The 16557-nt window shown below is 42.6% G+C and overlaps 1 protein-coding gene across 4 annotated transcripts in view; it reads right to left on the minus strand.

Annotated features, from left to right (window-relative positions):
* The window catches only part of BICRAL (BICRA like chromatin remodeling complex associated protein), a 41214-nt gene that overhangs the window by 18842 nt on the left and 5815 nt on the right, over positions 1–16557 (minus strand). Inside the window, exon 1 of one of the 4 annotated variants that reach the window (XM_048935776.1) lies at positions 11731–11953. The exons of 1 other annotated variant lie outside the window; for it this stretch is intronic. The gene's annotated coding sequence lies outside the window, so the exon portion shown is untranslated. 2 more of the 4 variants (XM_048935779.1, XM_048935777.1) reach the window with 2 other exon arrangements.

The following is a 16557-nucleotide window of genomic DNA, read 5'->3' on the forward strand; positions in this document are numbered from 1 at the left end:
CTACCTGTAACAAATACGCTCCCTCATTTTTTCCTGATTGCTGCTCCTCTGAAGCTTCCATCTGCACGACCCCGGCTCTCCCATTTACTGTGACTCTCCAAATCTCATCAAAGACTGTAACATCTTCTCTACTTCCTGTCGGTAACTCTCACAATCTCTTTATCTTTCCTTACTCCCTGCAGAGATCCCAGCTAATCAACTGATGATAGCATCTCCTATACCTCTTTATATCTTGGCATCCATTCCGTTATCCAACATCATCCACACAATATCATATAATCAAATCAAACCGATTCCTGCCATGCCTGTGTTTTCCTCAGCTCCCCTTAAAATTCTGCCACCATATTTAACACTGAAATTTATAATTCTAGTTAGATTAAAATAAATTGAAGCCAATCTCTTGTGTCGAAACAGAAATTTACTCCCCCCCACCAGCTCTACACACATCATTCTGTGGGCTCTCATGACTGTTCACAGTGATTGAAATGAAGGGACCTGTCTCACAGGAGGCTGAAAGCACTGGGACTGTTCCATCAGAAGAACAGAAGGCTCGGGGGCGATCTTAGCAATGGGTAGAAATGCCTGACGGAAGGACATAAGGAAGACAGCCAAATTTCTGTCAGTGGTATCCAGTAGAAGAGGCAAGGGATACAGCATGTTTCTATTTAAACTTAAGAAAAAAGTTGTTTTCTTGTGAGGTTGTCAAACAGTGGTGCAGGCTGCCCAGTGAGGCTGTGGAGTATTTGCCTCAGAACAAATACAACCCTGCTGATGCAGCCCTGCACAGCCTGCCTTGGCTGGCACTCCTGCCAGCAGGGCATTGGACAAGGCATTCCCAGAGGTCCTTTCCACCTCAACTGCCCCAGTTCTGTTATCTCTTTCTACACCTCAGTGATTTTGAAGCTAGCTTCTAGCTCATACTAACAGAAAATACCCCAGCCCTTACATCATGCAGCCCCATGCTTATTGACTGACAACATGCAGCAGAGGATCGGTCATGGCAAGGATGCCTCGCTATCTCTGCTCCAACAGAACAGGAAAGCAGCCCGTGCCTATAGCCAACTACTTGAAACATTAGAGAAAAATCAGCATTCATGAGCTGACTCTGCATTTTAAGGAAAATACTCTCACCCATGATTCAGTGTCACATCTGCTGGCTGCTGCAAAACAGCAGCATAAACGCTGGTCTTGCAACTGAATGCTAAGCAAATTACAAGACATTTTATAATGTGGCCAAATTTAAATGCAGATGTGCATTATTAAGAACAAATCAGTAAGTGATTAGCATTTTGCTTTAATGGCACTGTTAACACTTCTTACAGGAAGCTATTTCCTTATGCAGCATGTACAGCTCTCAAAAACAGGTTCCAAAGAATCCTAGCTAAACGAAGGGAGAAGGAGAAAAAAATAAAAAATAAAAACAGGATTTTTTTTCACACTGCACGCCTACTTTTAAAAATCCCATTCCATATCACTATGGTAACACTAACACTGCTACTTGAAATCAGCAAAACTCCTTCACCAAACCAAACCAAACATTCTCTGCGAACATACAGTGAAGGCTTATCATTGTGGGAAGCCCAAGCAATCACACAGAACTTTGTTGAATTGCTATTCCAATGGGTATTATAATTACTAACACAAATGAGATGTATTTGCTAAGTTCACCAAACTCTCGAAAACTCACATTTATGAAAATTGCAAGAGGAAAAAATATACAAGAAAATGACAAGGAGAAAAAAATCTTAACAGTAATACATACTTTCTACCCTTCAGCCCTACTGCTAAGCATATAGCTCACCTGATCAGGAAAATGTACTGCTGTTTTTCCTCACTCAATACACAAGAAAAATCTACCCAACTTACTGCAAGCTCCTACCAGTCTACAAGACAATAAAGACAAAAATGAAGAAAACAGATACATTTTTGTAAACTCCATGATTAACAACCAGTCCTGCCAGAAGCACACCTATCGTGTTCTAACAAAATTCTTGCCATCACTCAGAAGATTTCTTACAGCAGCATTCAGTTGAAGAGGCTGCTGCACTCTCAACACCTTGAAAACCACAAATAAACAAAAAAAAATACATCACTATCATCTCAACATCCCCCCAGCAAGGGCTGTGTAACACCACATTGATGTGATGCAGGATGGCAGCGTGTCTGTGAAATACCGCAGGACCAACATGCAGATAGAACTTCACTCACAGGTACGTGGTCTGTGAGGGACAAGTCAAGTTCATAACCAAGCCATACGAGCTCACCACCTATTTAGAATAAATTCTGTTTGCATTTCACGCTGTGTACCCAAGGTCTACCTAAACCACTTAACTGTACATTTAATTCTTTTTAACTGACACCAATTTTCAATGACGATTTGTGTTCTGCTAATTTCAGGACAGCAACACAACAGGTGCACAATCAAGGTAAATTATTGTACAGCCATCCCTTCGGTCTTTCTTTAGAAGAGGACCACTTGAGCAACACGTGATCTTGACAAAAATCATTATGTAAAAGTGTTAACAGCCTACCCAGTGAAATTTCCTTGATGTGCTTTTTACAGCGTAAACAGTAGAAAAAGCTCATTGCTTTTTCTTTCCAACTATCCTTTTTGTCTTTTTATCCCCAAGATACACAAATTCAGTGTGTAACTAGTGCTCATCAGTATTTGTTAACACAGTCGACAAAATTACTGATGTATGAAATGTGTACAACCCACACTACCAAGACAGCATGAAAATATAACACAGTGAGTGAGAACTGAAGGTTGAGAGCTGCACAGCCCAGACCAGCAGCCTGCCAAGCTCCATGTGTGTAACCCAAGGGACACATTAGAGGAAAATATCAGAACCTCAGCAGTCCAAGCATCTAATTTATAAATAAACATACATATACTGGGAGTGATTGACAACATGTGGAGACCATTGGCACAGGGTCATTTCTAGCTTTGGGTCAGCTGGCTGGGGCCTTATGCCATGGGCAGAGGCATGAGGTTTGGCAGGGCCTAGCAGGGTGCCCCAGTGAGAGAGACAGCAGGGGAAAACGTCAGCACAGCCTAATGGGCAGCTGCCAGATGGTACCCTAACATAGATCATTATCATCAGTACAGTTCAACAGTGTATTCCAATGTAAACACTCAGTTTTTCAAACTGAGCCCTGCCAGTGCAGCCAACTGATTTACCAGGTGCAAATCCTACCTAAATCACTACCCAATTGATACTCCCTGAAACCTGCCTCATGGTGCCTGGAGAAGGCAACTTGCCTATTTGTAGGTACATCCCTACTAATTGCTAGAAAATAACCAGGCTGCTCTTTATTGCACACTCCCAAACAGATTATAAGAGAGAGCAAAAACCATTATGGTGGCAAGGAACTACCAGCCACACAGGCCAATCCTTTGAGGCACTGTAACCCAGTGGCCTGAAAACCTCCATCCTCCTTCCAATGGTCCAAGCTAACTGCAGAACAGACCAACACCGAGCCCTCCTGTGCACCTTCCCCACATCAGCTCCAGGCTTTGAACTGGCACATAAAATTGATCTGATAAAATACACTGATCTGTTTCAGTCTGAATGAGCTTCTTGGCCTGGTTTTGACTTGCCACAGAGCAACCAGAGCACTTGTGAGGCCCAACCTGAAATACTGTGTTCAGTTTTGAACTCTCACTCTAGGACAAACTCAGCAGCGTGCAAACAACACTGGGAAGCACCTAGAGCACAGCACTAGGGAAGTTTGAGGGGAGCATGTTTCCTTAGTCTGGATATCAGGAGGCTAAAGCAGGCACTAACTGCAGTCTTCCAGTTACCCTTGGCAAGGGCCAATGCCTGCAACATGGAAAGCTCAACTGGAAATGAGAAAAAAAGTTCATGAACAAGAAGGTTCAAGCACACCACCTGTGGAATGATCGTCTTTGCCTATATTTCAAGTCACGTGAATCTGACTTCAAAGCTAGCTCTGCTTACAGCAGAGAACTGGACCAGGTAACCTCTTAAGTGGTCCTTTATGATTTCATTACAAAATTCATACAAAATTTCACATCTGAAGCAGTAAAATATTATTTTTGGATCTTCTAAAAACCCAGTAGTGGCTACTACCGAAAGGCAACACTTAGAGCAGTAATTCTCAAAAATGTGGTAAGGACAACACTAAAGCTTGGTAAGTAAGTGCATTTATATGTAAACTCACAACTTCTGTGCAACTACACAGTAACAGCTCCTGATTGGCAGCATGAATCTGAGACTCAGCAGGAGTCTTGGAAATCAATGTTTTAAACAAAGCAATGACTTCAGTAGTTACAGTGGAAAAAAAGTCACATGAAGAAGATCACAGCAGCATTAAGACTGATTCTACACTATTTGCAGGGACAAAACACCCAGAGTTTAAGTCCTTCCCTGACTCAAACTTTCACCACAACTGCCAAGCATGGTGCCATTTTTACTCAGCATGCTTCTAAACTAGGAAAAAAAAAAGATGCCATTTAACCACGTATCAGGTAATGTGCACCATCTATTCAGCATTCACTTCAGCTTGCTGTGGTGCTGAGACTACCACCTTGAACCCACTGCTGGTTATCATGCAGACTCTTCACACACCAGCCCCTGCGCACACCGAAGAAAAACCAGGGCTGCAGAACCTCGCCTACATTCTCCAGTGTAACAACACAAACCAAACCCTCAGCTAGTTAATACAGCCTCGTTCCTTGCAAATGGAATAGTTTCAGATTGTTCGGAATATTTTCTTCACTAAGCAAGCATGTTAACCAGTTTAAAAGCTGTTCATCACATCCGTCTCTTCATTTTCAAGATGTTGACTTCTACTCAGAAGATGAAAAACAACACCTATTCTGAGATACTTCCACTTCCCCTCGGTCAGTGTCAAAATTATGAGCACCAGAATGATGACACATCAGTCAATAAAAGAGTGTAAATATTTCTTTTTAAGTGATGGCAAATAAAAAACTCCCTAATTTTACTCAGGCAAAAACGCAGAAGACAACTATTGAAAAGCCGTCATTCTAAGACAAAAAAAATGAACTTTTAAAGTGTACTTGGTAAAATAAAAGGGCTCAGTTACTCTCCTACAAACCACGCTGTGCTCGTATTCTATGATGTAAAATATTTCTCACATTTTCTCTTCTAGAGTAATCCACGAAAAGCAACTATTGCGCAGTCGCAATATATATACTTCAAAGAGTGCACAAAGGACAAAATTTGGGACCCTAACCCAGCAACACAATGCATTTTGCAAGCGTGAATTATTTTCTGCACTGAAAATCTTTTTCTGTATTGAAAATCTTCATCTTGTGAGATGAACTTACAGTGCTTGAAATTAGCTGTGGAATTCTGAATTTAAAGTATCAGTACTCTCAACTGCTTTCTGTATGTGACAGTATGGGAGGAAATCTGCAATTTCAAACAAGAACAATGCGAAACCTCCCTCTGTGGTAAAACTACACCACAAAAATGGGAACTACTCGGGACTCAGATAAAAGACAACCATCACAATGCACGAGCACTACCTCATTTGAAATATGTAACCCATGCAAAAGTATGCATCTTCACAGTTTCTGAGATTTGGTAGGTGATGAACATCTGAAAGGACAAGTAGAGTCCATATGTAATAGTTACATACCAGTTCCACAAAAAGAAGGACAAATAAAAAACATACACTAGAGCTCAGACAGCCTACAATAAGCTGCTCATTCATCCCTTAAATTTCATTTCCCATAAACATACCATAAAAAATTAGTCTCAATTTGAGTTTGGCTTTAAGGTATGAAGCTTCCAAAAACTATAGTGATATTTTATTTATAAAAAACAGAAACGTTCACTTCAGTTATTAATAGCACATACAACAGCACAGGGAAAGTTAATCCAGCCACAGTCAAGCACTCTATTTGTGAATCCTCAGCGCAGATCTCTAAAATCTCGTTTCCCTTGGATACACAAGTTCAGAATTGAATTCTTTATTTATTCAATACAATATTTTCCTACAAGCTTGTCATGGCAACACCATATCCTGACAATACTTTAACCTGAGAGCTTTCATTCTCAGAATCCCACAGAGAAAACCCAGAATAACTCATAACCTAGAGCACAGGATGCTCACTGAGCCCATTGGATTCACAGGGATGAACGCCCAGCTCAGCCCACTTCCCCTGCAGAGACCTTCCTATCACCGTGCCACTGCCTGTTTTGGGCTCTATCCTCTAAGCTCTCCATCACACACAGTTCTTCAGGAACCTCAACACTCCTAAAACATTTTGAAACTACATCAGGAATCAATCATTCCTCAATTTATTGCTTAATTTAATACTTTTCAATGCCATTCTAGACCATATTGATTTTAAAAACAAAAAACTATGGTATATCTTACTACAGGTGTGATACAACCAAGATAGTACCAGTTGACAATGCATTACTGCCCATAATTGAAAGCTGAACAGAGCTTTCTGTTCTTTTCACTTAATAGGTTTGGGAAATTAACTGAAATTTGAATGATAAACTGACACCTGTAACAAACCCAGCAGAGCACTTCATAACACTGCCCCAAACACCACACTGATCACATTGCCAGTCTTGCACTTGTCAAAGCCAAGGGAGATTCTACCACCTATCTACCAACCTACCAAGATTTTCTGGTAGACAATGTTTCAACAAACTCAAGCTTCAATATCAGGACTTAAAATTCCACATCCAGTTCAAATTCACAGAAACGTTGAGTTCCATCCAAGAGAAGGCAACACATCAGCCCCTATCGCAACAATCAGTGAAGCTGACTTCATTTGGAGTGCATGAATGAACTCCCATCTCCACCCTTCCATAATACTACTAATAGAATAGAAATGCTTTTGTATCAAGTTTAGACAGAGATTTGCCCATTCTTTCTTTCTCTTTTGGTGAACACTCCCTCAGTCAAAAGGAAAATCAGAAGAAGCTCTGCAAGTAAAGAAGTTAAAAGAATAAAACTGACAGTCCATATGTGCTGGTTAATAGTCACTTTTTATTTTTTTCCCAACAAATATTCTTCAACCATTCTCCATTAAAACAGAGACACAGCAGATAGTTTTTCCACAATGAAAAAACAGGTAAAAGAACGGTAGAAAATAGAGATTCACGAGTTCATTTAATTATGAGATTTTCTTGAAAAAAATATCAGTTAAGGTCACAGTGTTCACACTCCCATATTGATACAAGGGCTTTACCAACACTGCTGCTGTCAGCTTTCCAACTCAAGCAGTTGCAGGTTGCAATGCACATCAGTACAGTTTATGAATTTTGCAGATTTTCCTCTACTGTAAGAAAACAAAGCACGCTTGTTTCTGTAGACAATCTGCATGCCTGTTCTGTGCAGATTATGTCACTATAAAAAAAACTCTGCAAGCAGAAGTGGAGTCTATTCCAACAGAACTACTGTAATAAATTATCCCAGCTGTCTGGACAGAATGAACTACAGCATCAGAAAAGCAATTATACCTGAACTGTATCTATTACTTAGGGATGCCACACTTTTGCTCTCCCACTGCTACATGTACATTAAAAAGCACTACCCATTAGACTTACTGTAAGTCTAACACAGCATGAAAAGACACAATCAGTGACCATTAGAGCCACATTATGCATAAAACATAACTGCAGGCTTTTTCCTCAAATTGATGTGGAGTTACACTAGCAGAACTCTGACTTATGCAGCAGGCAATGCCCAATCAGAATAACAATGCGCTCACACCTACCAAGATCTTCAACTCGGGACTGTGCACTTACCTACATTTCTAAGTTTTGTGGGCACAAAAGGGTTTTTGAAGGAAATGCAGCTAATACTGGTATAGCTGGCTTGGCTCTTCTGCTTGTATTTCACCCCCCTCCCAGAGTAATAAAACTAAATATATAAACTATCCTGGAGAAAAAAAAAAAAAAAAGAAAAAAAAAGACACTTTGGCAGGGTGGGAGGACAGGAAAAATTAACTTCTGTAAAGATCACGTAATTAGTCAGATAGAGCACAACCACTTCTGTCAAAAGTACACAGCAGTGACCGCACCTAAGGCCACAAACATGCTTCCTATTTTCAACTCAAGAACACTGTAATATCATACTGTGCAAGTGCTCATACTGCAGCCACAGAAAAAACACATCTAGTATGTATCAGCAGCATACTAGTGAACAAGCCACCGTGCACAACTGGACCAGGCTAGTAACGCCATGAGCTCCTGCACTCCTCAATCAACACCAGCAAGCTGAGAAGGACACAAAGTACTACTTGAAACAAAACAAAGCTTTTCATCTCAGATCTGGACAAAGAAACATAGTAGGTATACAGAAATATACACCGAAATAACAGAATAACCGAAATAATACAGAAATAACATCTATTCATTTTAGGTACACCTAATTTCTAGCTGACAAAGATTTCAACTTAAGCATATGTTTAACTTTAATGGAAGCACGTTGGTGCAGTATGTGTATATGCAAGATCTCTTTCACACTGGAAAAATACTCATCGTTTTATCAGATTTCCTCGTTAGTTTAAAAAATTTGTGAAAAACACAGACAAAATCAGCAAATCCCTCGTACTTACTGCAAGACCTTTACTGCATAAAAATATATTTGCACTAAAGAAAAAAAAAAAATAGAATCACTTCTATCTTACTCCCAAGGCTGTTAGCAAAGATGCAAAGTAATTGATTCAAGGAAAGGTCAGTGGCATGTATTAAAGATTTCTGAAATAATGAGAGAATACTACACTCCACACATACATTTTAAAGTAATTTATTAAGAGTTTTGGCAGGCAGATCACTAAAAAACTGAGACTTCAAAACAAAGCTGTCCCCAAGACTTCAGAAGGGAGTTTATACACAGATAACTTCTTTCCAGAGTATTTCAAGCAATAGCAATGAGCGTTTCACTAGAAATGCAACGTAAAACCCTCCAGGACCAACATGCGAAGGATTGAACCTCAAATGAAAAAATCCCCCCACTTCCTCCAGAAGTGAGCAAGAGGCATGGGAAGCCCTTTTAAAATAACGTTCAGAAAAACATTTAAGTGAGCATTCCACCCACCTTAGTGGGCTCAGCATGAGTTGGTCTGGTAGCATCCCTGCTATTCCTGGATGCAGATGTTGCTGTTAAACCACGAGCACCAACCACATCACACAGTCAGGACATTCGAAAAAAAGGAATAACAACTTTGGATGAATTAGGCCTTAAGGCCAAACAAAAATGAAACACTGTTATCAAGGAAGTGAGTTGTTTACCCACGCACCAAGCAGTTACTCGCACTTGAATTGTTGCAAACATTTTAACAAGTATTAAAGGTGCTCTACCAATGATTACTTCGCCTCACATGCTGCAATTAAGTACCTAACAAAGGCGAGTTTCCCCTTTAAATGTATCTCATAATTTCTGGCTCAACAGAACCGAAATGCTCTTTCAAACCCTTTTTCCCTGTAAGCCATGAACACACCTCGTGCCAAGAAACACGCGTTTGATAGGTACAAAAGGCAGCTATGAGGTGATGTTTGGAGCACAGACCTCTGAGATGAGAGACATGGGTGACAGAGGAGACGGGGGCTGCCCGCAGGAGCCCTCCTTTGTGCCCCCATGGGCACACAACAGCCAACACTCCCTCGCCTCTCCCCCACAGCGCACAGAGGGAGCCTCGTATACCGCTTTCTCAAGCGGAGGAGAAAACCCGCGTCCGGGATACGTCGTGGGGGGCTTCTGTCTGCCCGGGAAGACAACGCTTCCTACGCAGACGGCCGACACAAGCGCGGCGGCAACGCCCCAACCGGCTCAACGACAGCAGCGAGGGCCTTAAAATGGCGCCCGTGGGGGAGGAGAATCACCGCGAAACTGCGCAACAAACGCTGGCAGGAAGCCAGACAGCGCCATCTTCCCGGCTCTGCCCCACTCCCCCTCGCAGGCACAGCCGCTCGGCACAGGCTGGCAGCGGTGCCCGGCCGCAGCTCCGGCAGCCCTCTGCCCCTCGGCTCGGCGTTAGCGAGCCCGGAGCTGTGCAGGGAGCTGGGAAACAGAATAGGCCTCAGCGCCTCCTTCCTTCTCCCGCTGTTATTTAATGGTAATTCCGAATACGTTTAAACGTTCGCCATACGGCTCTGCCGCGCTCTTATATTAACGCGTTACGGCGTTATTATCCGTGAGAGAACGCTGCAGCTGATAGCAGGAGCGCGTGAGGAGCGGAGGCACTGCTGCACCCATCGCCCAGCTCCTCTCCGCGTCCGCCAAAGGTGGTTTTATCCACGAGCACAAAGTATTTACAAAAGCACTGCTGCTCCTAAGGAAAACGGTCCCGATCGCACAAATAAACGCATCTGCCCAGAAGGAAAAAAAGGGCGGCTAGCTCCAGAAATAGACGGTTTATTGTTAGATTTTAAAAGACACAGTACAATATTCTCTCCCTGAAAAGAAAAATAATAATAAAACAAAAAATAATAATAAATTGTGAAAAGACGACACCGCGGAGGGCAGCCCCAGCAGGACCTACCGCCCAGGGCTCCGCGCACCCCCAAAAAGCGCCGTGTCCATCGCGGCTGGCAGCGGCAGGTACCGAGCGGGTCGGAGGAAACGGCAAAGCAAGCACCGAACGAATCGAATCGAATCTAGTGGCGGCACCGAAAGCGAGGAAACGAGCGAAAAATAAATCCCCAGAAGGCGCAAAGCTGAGCCACGAGCTGCGAGAAGTGACGGGATTAGGGTGGCGGCGAGCGGCCGGGCAGAGGGACGCATCGAGCCGGGAGGGAAAAAGGGAAAAAAGGAGAGAAAAATCCTTCCCGGCGCCGCGGCCGGCAGCGAGACGGCGCGTCTCCATTTTCCCGAGCAGGAGGAAGAACCGAGTGTTTCACAGACCACAGAGCTTTAGAGAAAAGCAAAGAAACGAGGGGGGAAAAAAAGAGGGAGGAGATTTGAAAAGATTATTTTTCTTTCTCCCTCACACACTCTCTCCATCCCCTCTCTCCCTCACTCTCTCTCTCACACACTCACACACACACACACACACTCTCCCTCCTCTCCTTTTCCATCCCCTCTCTCGATGGCCATCAAGGGGGCGGAAAATTAAAAAAAAAAAAAAAAAAAAAAAAAAAGACAACAACAACAACTAATTTTAAACCGGCTCAATCAATGAGTCATTAAAAGAGATTTTTCTTCCCTCCTCTCCTGCATTTGCATGGCATCAGCAAGAAAAAAAAAAAGCCCACCCCAAACCTCTCCCCTCTCCGCAGCTATCAGCCTGGACCTGAAACCTTATCTCCCTCAACCTCCCCCCGCGCCTTTATTTTAAGAAACAACTTTTTTTTTTTTTCTTTTTTTTTTTTTTTTTTTTTTTTTTTTTCTCCTAAGTGCCCTCGGCAGCCGCCGCCGCCAGCCTCGCCGAAAACAGAGATACATGGTTCATTTCCATGTGAATCCACATCTGCCCGAACAACAGCCGCACCACGCATCCCTCTTCTTCCTCCCGGCCCCTCTGCTCGCTCTCTCCCGATATATATTTATATACATAGCCCCAGAGCCAATAGCTCTCTGGGCTGAAACCTAATATCCTGGTTTTGGCAACTCCTGGCTGTTAATTTGCTCCTCTTTCTTTTCTGTCTGTCTGGAGATAGATTTCCCCCCTCTCTTTTCCCTCCCCGAAGGAAGGGAGGAAGGAGGTTGTGTGTTTTTTTTTTCCTTGAAATTTTTATCACAAAATTATAATACACTCAAAGGGAAACTCACCGTCATGAAAAAGCAGTGCCTTGTCAACGGGGTTTCTTCGCCATCACATCAGGGGCTGGCAGTGTAAGAGAGAGAGAGGGAGAGCGAGAGAGCGAGCGAGGGAGGGGGGAGCGAGAGAGGGGGAAAGAGAAAGAGAGCGCGAGGAGAGCGGAGCCGCGCCGAGCACAGCCGCGCACACCGCGCCGCGCCGCGCCGCCCGGCCCGGGCCGCCGCTCCGCTCCGCCGCCAGACAATGCCGCACCGGCGCGGCGGCACACGCAGCCGCCGGGCGGGCATGGTGACTGCTCCGCCGCTCGGCCCGCCGCACGGCAGGCCCTTTAAAAACTTTCGCCGGCTTTCTCCCCTCCACCCCCTCAAGGAACCCGTAGGTCTGGTAGTGTGTACGAGCCTGGGCTGCTTGCTTTCGGTTGCGAGTTGGGGGGTCTTTTGGGGCACGGAAAATTGGGGGCGGGAAAAAAAAAAAAAAAAAAAAGTTCCCTCTGAACCCAGCGCGGACGTTAAGAACCTGGGTGATGTCTGTACTGAGTTTGTAGCAGCGCTGCCAGGGGCAGAGACCACCCCAAAATGAAAGGCGGGGTCACCTTGGAAAAACCAGGATCTGCCCCCGTTCCAGGCTGCAGCCGTACTTCAGGTGTGTCCTGTCACCACCCGCGCCTGGAACAAAGGACGCCGGCTCCGGTAGCTAGACAAAGTTTCGGGTAACTTCCTAGTGGGAGTTCGGAGTTACAGCTCACGGCTCTGACCCCCGCTGCTGCAGCTCTGCAGTCTGCTTTTGCTACAGACATTAATCACGTAGTTTTGTTTAAGGATTTTTGATTGTACAAAGCTTGCTCAACTTTAAATATTCCCTGTATTCATTAAAAATGCAATAAAAAAATCTTTATTCAGATGATCTTACAAGCCCACGTTTTCGCTTTTTCTCTATTTAAAAACAGATTCTTAGCATGAAGAAATATATAAGCTTATGATAAGAATCTTTTCCGAGACCCTCTTCCTACTGGTAATCTTAATTCCCAGGGACTCACAGAGAAGTGGCCCTTTTTTTTTTTTTTTTTTCCTAAAAAACAGAGCTTCATTAAAAGTCCTTAGGGAAAGGATTTGAAGACTTTATTTAGTAACATTCTTCTTAAATAGCCTTACAGCTCAAAAAATACACTTTTAGTTATTAAACACAATGGCACAAAAATGGATGTGGGCAGTGCACTGAGTGGAACTTCTCCAAGAAATGGTTGGGCAGTTGTTTGTTTGTTTTTCTGTTAAAAAGCATATTAAAATTGTTTTTAAATGAAGATCTGGTTATATTATTTGTAAGCAATAGCAATTCATATTGTAATACAGGACATAAAGGTTAAGCCTGGTCCTAAACACAAGCTGTAGCCAAGGTGCATGCACATTACTTGTTTACTTGCATGCCCACAACAAAAAGTCTCAGACTGCTGCCTGCATGGGAAGGCTCGGCCTAGCATGCATCCAGCAGGTCCTGCATGCAGCCCAGACAATATGCAGCAGCATACAGCACTGCCTGGTGCATCAGCCAATATACCAGCTGCACGTGGAAGGATTGTGAGTGTGGTCCACAATATGGGAATTGACACTACATGTCGAAGAGTTCAGCACCCTAACTGCTCTTACTTCTGACACGAGCATTAGATAATCAGAAAGGCCAAACTTCAAGGTCTCTAACTTCAGCAAATCTTCCAGTGGCTAAAACTGCTCTGAATGAAAACCTACTTGGTCTCACTGACTTCAGAGAATTTCGTGCAAGAAAGAACCTTTGAACTGGAGGGGTGCCACAATTGTTCTTCTGATTTGGTTCACAGGATAGAACTTAGCTTCAGAAGGACACCACTCTGAAACAGAATATCTGATCAGTGTACTGCCATCCTCCCAGTCCTGCAGAAACCACAAACAGGAAATAAGCAATACAAAGAAGGAGAAGGAGGAAGGAAGACAAATGGTTTTGAATTGATTGCCTTGTCACAGGGAACACACAGAAGCCTATGTAAATTGCTGAAGACTAACATAATCTACACTTATTTTCCCTGAGTGACATTTCAGAGCAGTGCTGGCAATAACCTTACTGAGCAGGGACAGCACAAAAATGTGTAGCTAACATCTACACAATGAGAAGCTTGAAGCTGTAAGAGTTCTCGGGATCTACACAAGTCAGCCAGCATAAGGATGAAAACCTTTTACATTGCAACTGAGCGGACAAAACCAAAGCAGAACCCATGAGAGCCATCTGTATTCTCTGCAGAAGCAAATCTGCATGTATTTCTGTATTTGCTATATCTGTTCAGAAACAGTTATTAAAAAAAACAGATAAAAGACAAGCATTGGATGTGACTTTATTGGTCACAATGAAGTATACACCCTTAAAGCAAAATTAATGTTACCTTCAACACTAAGGAGTTTGAAATCAGTCTTCAGCTGTACCGTACTCGCTTGCTGGTGTCCTACAGAATTTTCCAAGCCACATCTGTAAAGCAGTACTTACTGCCTTTTGTGATGAGGTACGTGTGCTTTTTTTAAGAGGATCACATGATGTTTCTGAACGGAGTCTCATTGCCCCAGGAGCTCCCCCCTCTTCTCACTGCCTTACTGCATTAGAACTGAAGACCCCAATGTGTCAAAATTCCTGTACCCCAAGGTCACCTGCCCAGAGCTGTCCTTCCAACCAGCCCTATTCTCCAAATTACGTGCAGTGCGCATTCAGTTGCTGTCTCTCCATAGTTTCCTCAATCACATTCATTCATTTTCTCATTCATTTTCATGTAGCAGCTTCAGGAGGAGAAAGGGAAAATACGCATGAGAAAAAAGACCAGTGTCAAAAAGGAATAGGAGAAATCTATGGAAGACAGACGTTGGCGTAGTAATTCTTAAGTACTGCTACCAGGAACATCATGTGCACCCGTCACACAACATAATACTTGGATATATTTTGACATCAGCTGTCAAACTGTGACCATGCTATTTAACAACTGCAGCTCTCATAGGTGTGCAAAGACACCAAATCACGTTTGGAGTGAGCTGAGATACAGAGCCCTGAAATGACAGATTGTGTAGAAGAGAAAAGTAGGCTCTGATACAGAGATGAAGAAAATAAAGGAATACAAACCACTTCCCATTCATTCTGCCTTCAGGCTTCTTCAAAGTCAAAAGCCCATTTCTCTTGCTATCTTCACAAGCATTCTTATTCTTGTGCAATCCTACATTATTACCCCAAAAGAAGATCACGAAGATCACGAAGCAGCAGATTCATGTGAAAGAATTTAAGGACTAAGCATTAAATGAATGAATTCCACAGTCATCCTAAGATTCTTGCATGAATAGCTGCTTTGTAACCTCAACGCACTGCATCTTCTCTGAGCTATATCGGATGGAAAAGAATGCCATTTACTACAGTGCAATCTTGCTTCCTTTTCCTGACTGTAGATCCCATACTACTCCAGCTCTATTTATGGCACTCCTTCCTCCCATACGCCTTTATCCCTCCATCCCTTAACATGGTTGTTGTGTCAGCTCATCACCAAACACAACACTTCAACTACATACTGCTTTTAAGAATTACTAATTTAGATAAGCATAAATAACTCTGGGCTTGACGGCACAGAAACAAATAGGTCATCGTTAAAGGGTACAAGCAATAGAGAAGTAGAGGTCACAGCACTTGAAAAGTGGGGCACTCAAATACAGTGGAAACACAGAACTTAACTTGGAATAGAAATGCAACATGCAACATTAAAAAATAAAAATAAAAATCAGTTCTTAAGTAACCATATGAAGTGCCAAATTTTGAATAGTTACCACCAACATTTAGGTGACCCACCAGTAAAATTTTCCTAAACGTTTTGAATTTCAGGCTGACATTATGCCTTACAAAAAACATTACCTACAAAACAAGGGTCACAGTTGCATAATGTAACATACAAAAGCTGCACACCAGTATCAGTTATCAACGCAGAACTATCTAACCAGTACTTATCTCGAGGGGTGATCGGTTAGGATGTGGGTAGTAAGAGGACGTAACTGAGAACAAGAGATTCACACCTATACCAGAGAAAAGGCAGGTGAGGTTTATGCGACCAGAGGTTGTGTAAAGGCCAACAGGGCTGTTCTGAGATGGATGTCAGATGAGATTCTGGAGAGTTTTGCCTTCGTGAGAGGCAGATTCATAGTATGAAAATTGATCCATAGAAACAAAAATGTGGCGACGGGACCACTCATTTAAACAAATTACACAGGAATATTACTACCAGAACAGATAAAGAATAACTTTATCATGCTCCAGGTTATTTAAATGGAGTCTCATATTCTTCAGTTTAGACTACCGTAAAATGGATAATTGAGTCTGAAAGATTAATAACGCTCGCTCCCAAGTTAAAATAACCTTAAGAGAATCAGCCACTGGATTGTATTGAGGAAAAACACCTCTGAAGAGATAGAGCTTTACAACAGTATCTGGAGAAATATTCTTCAACAATGCCAAAATTTACAGAAGAAATATAGACTACAAAACAGTGGCAGAAAATTTGGAGCTGTTCATAGTTGGTTTTGAATAGACAAATAGGAAAATGACAGGTGAATATGGATACAAAAATACATAAAAGTATACTTACAAGCTGACACAAGATTAAAAAAAGTAGTACCAATTAAAAATAGCAGTAAGGCAAAGAAGCTAGCAAAAGGGCCATTGCTAATAGAACTGAAGTATTGTAGGTGATTTAAGAATAAATAAATATGTTAATTAATAGATGTTAATAGAAGGAACATAGGCAAAAAAAAAAAAAGGCCTAAAATACAAAACTACAGGGATCACAGAAAAGT

The sequence above is a fragment of the Lagopus muta genome, chromosome 2 (assembly GCF_023343835.1).
Source record: "Lagopus muta isolate bLagMut1 chromosome 2, bLagMut1 primary, whole genome shotgun sequence".
NCBI classification, from domain to species: domain Eukaryota; kingdom Metazoa; phylum Chordata; class Aves; order Galliformes; family Phasianidae; genus Lagopus; species Lagopus muta.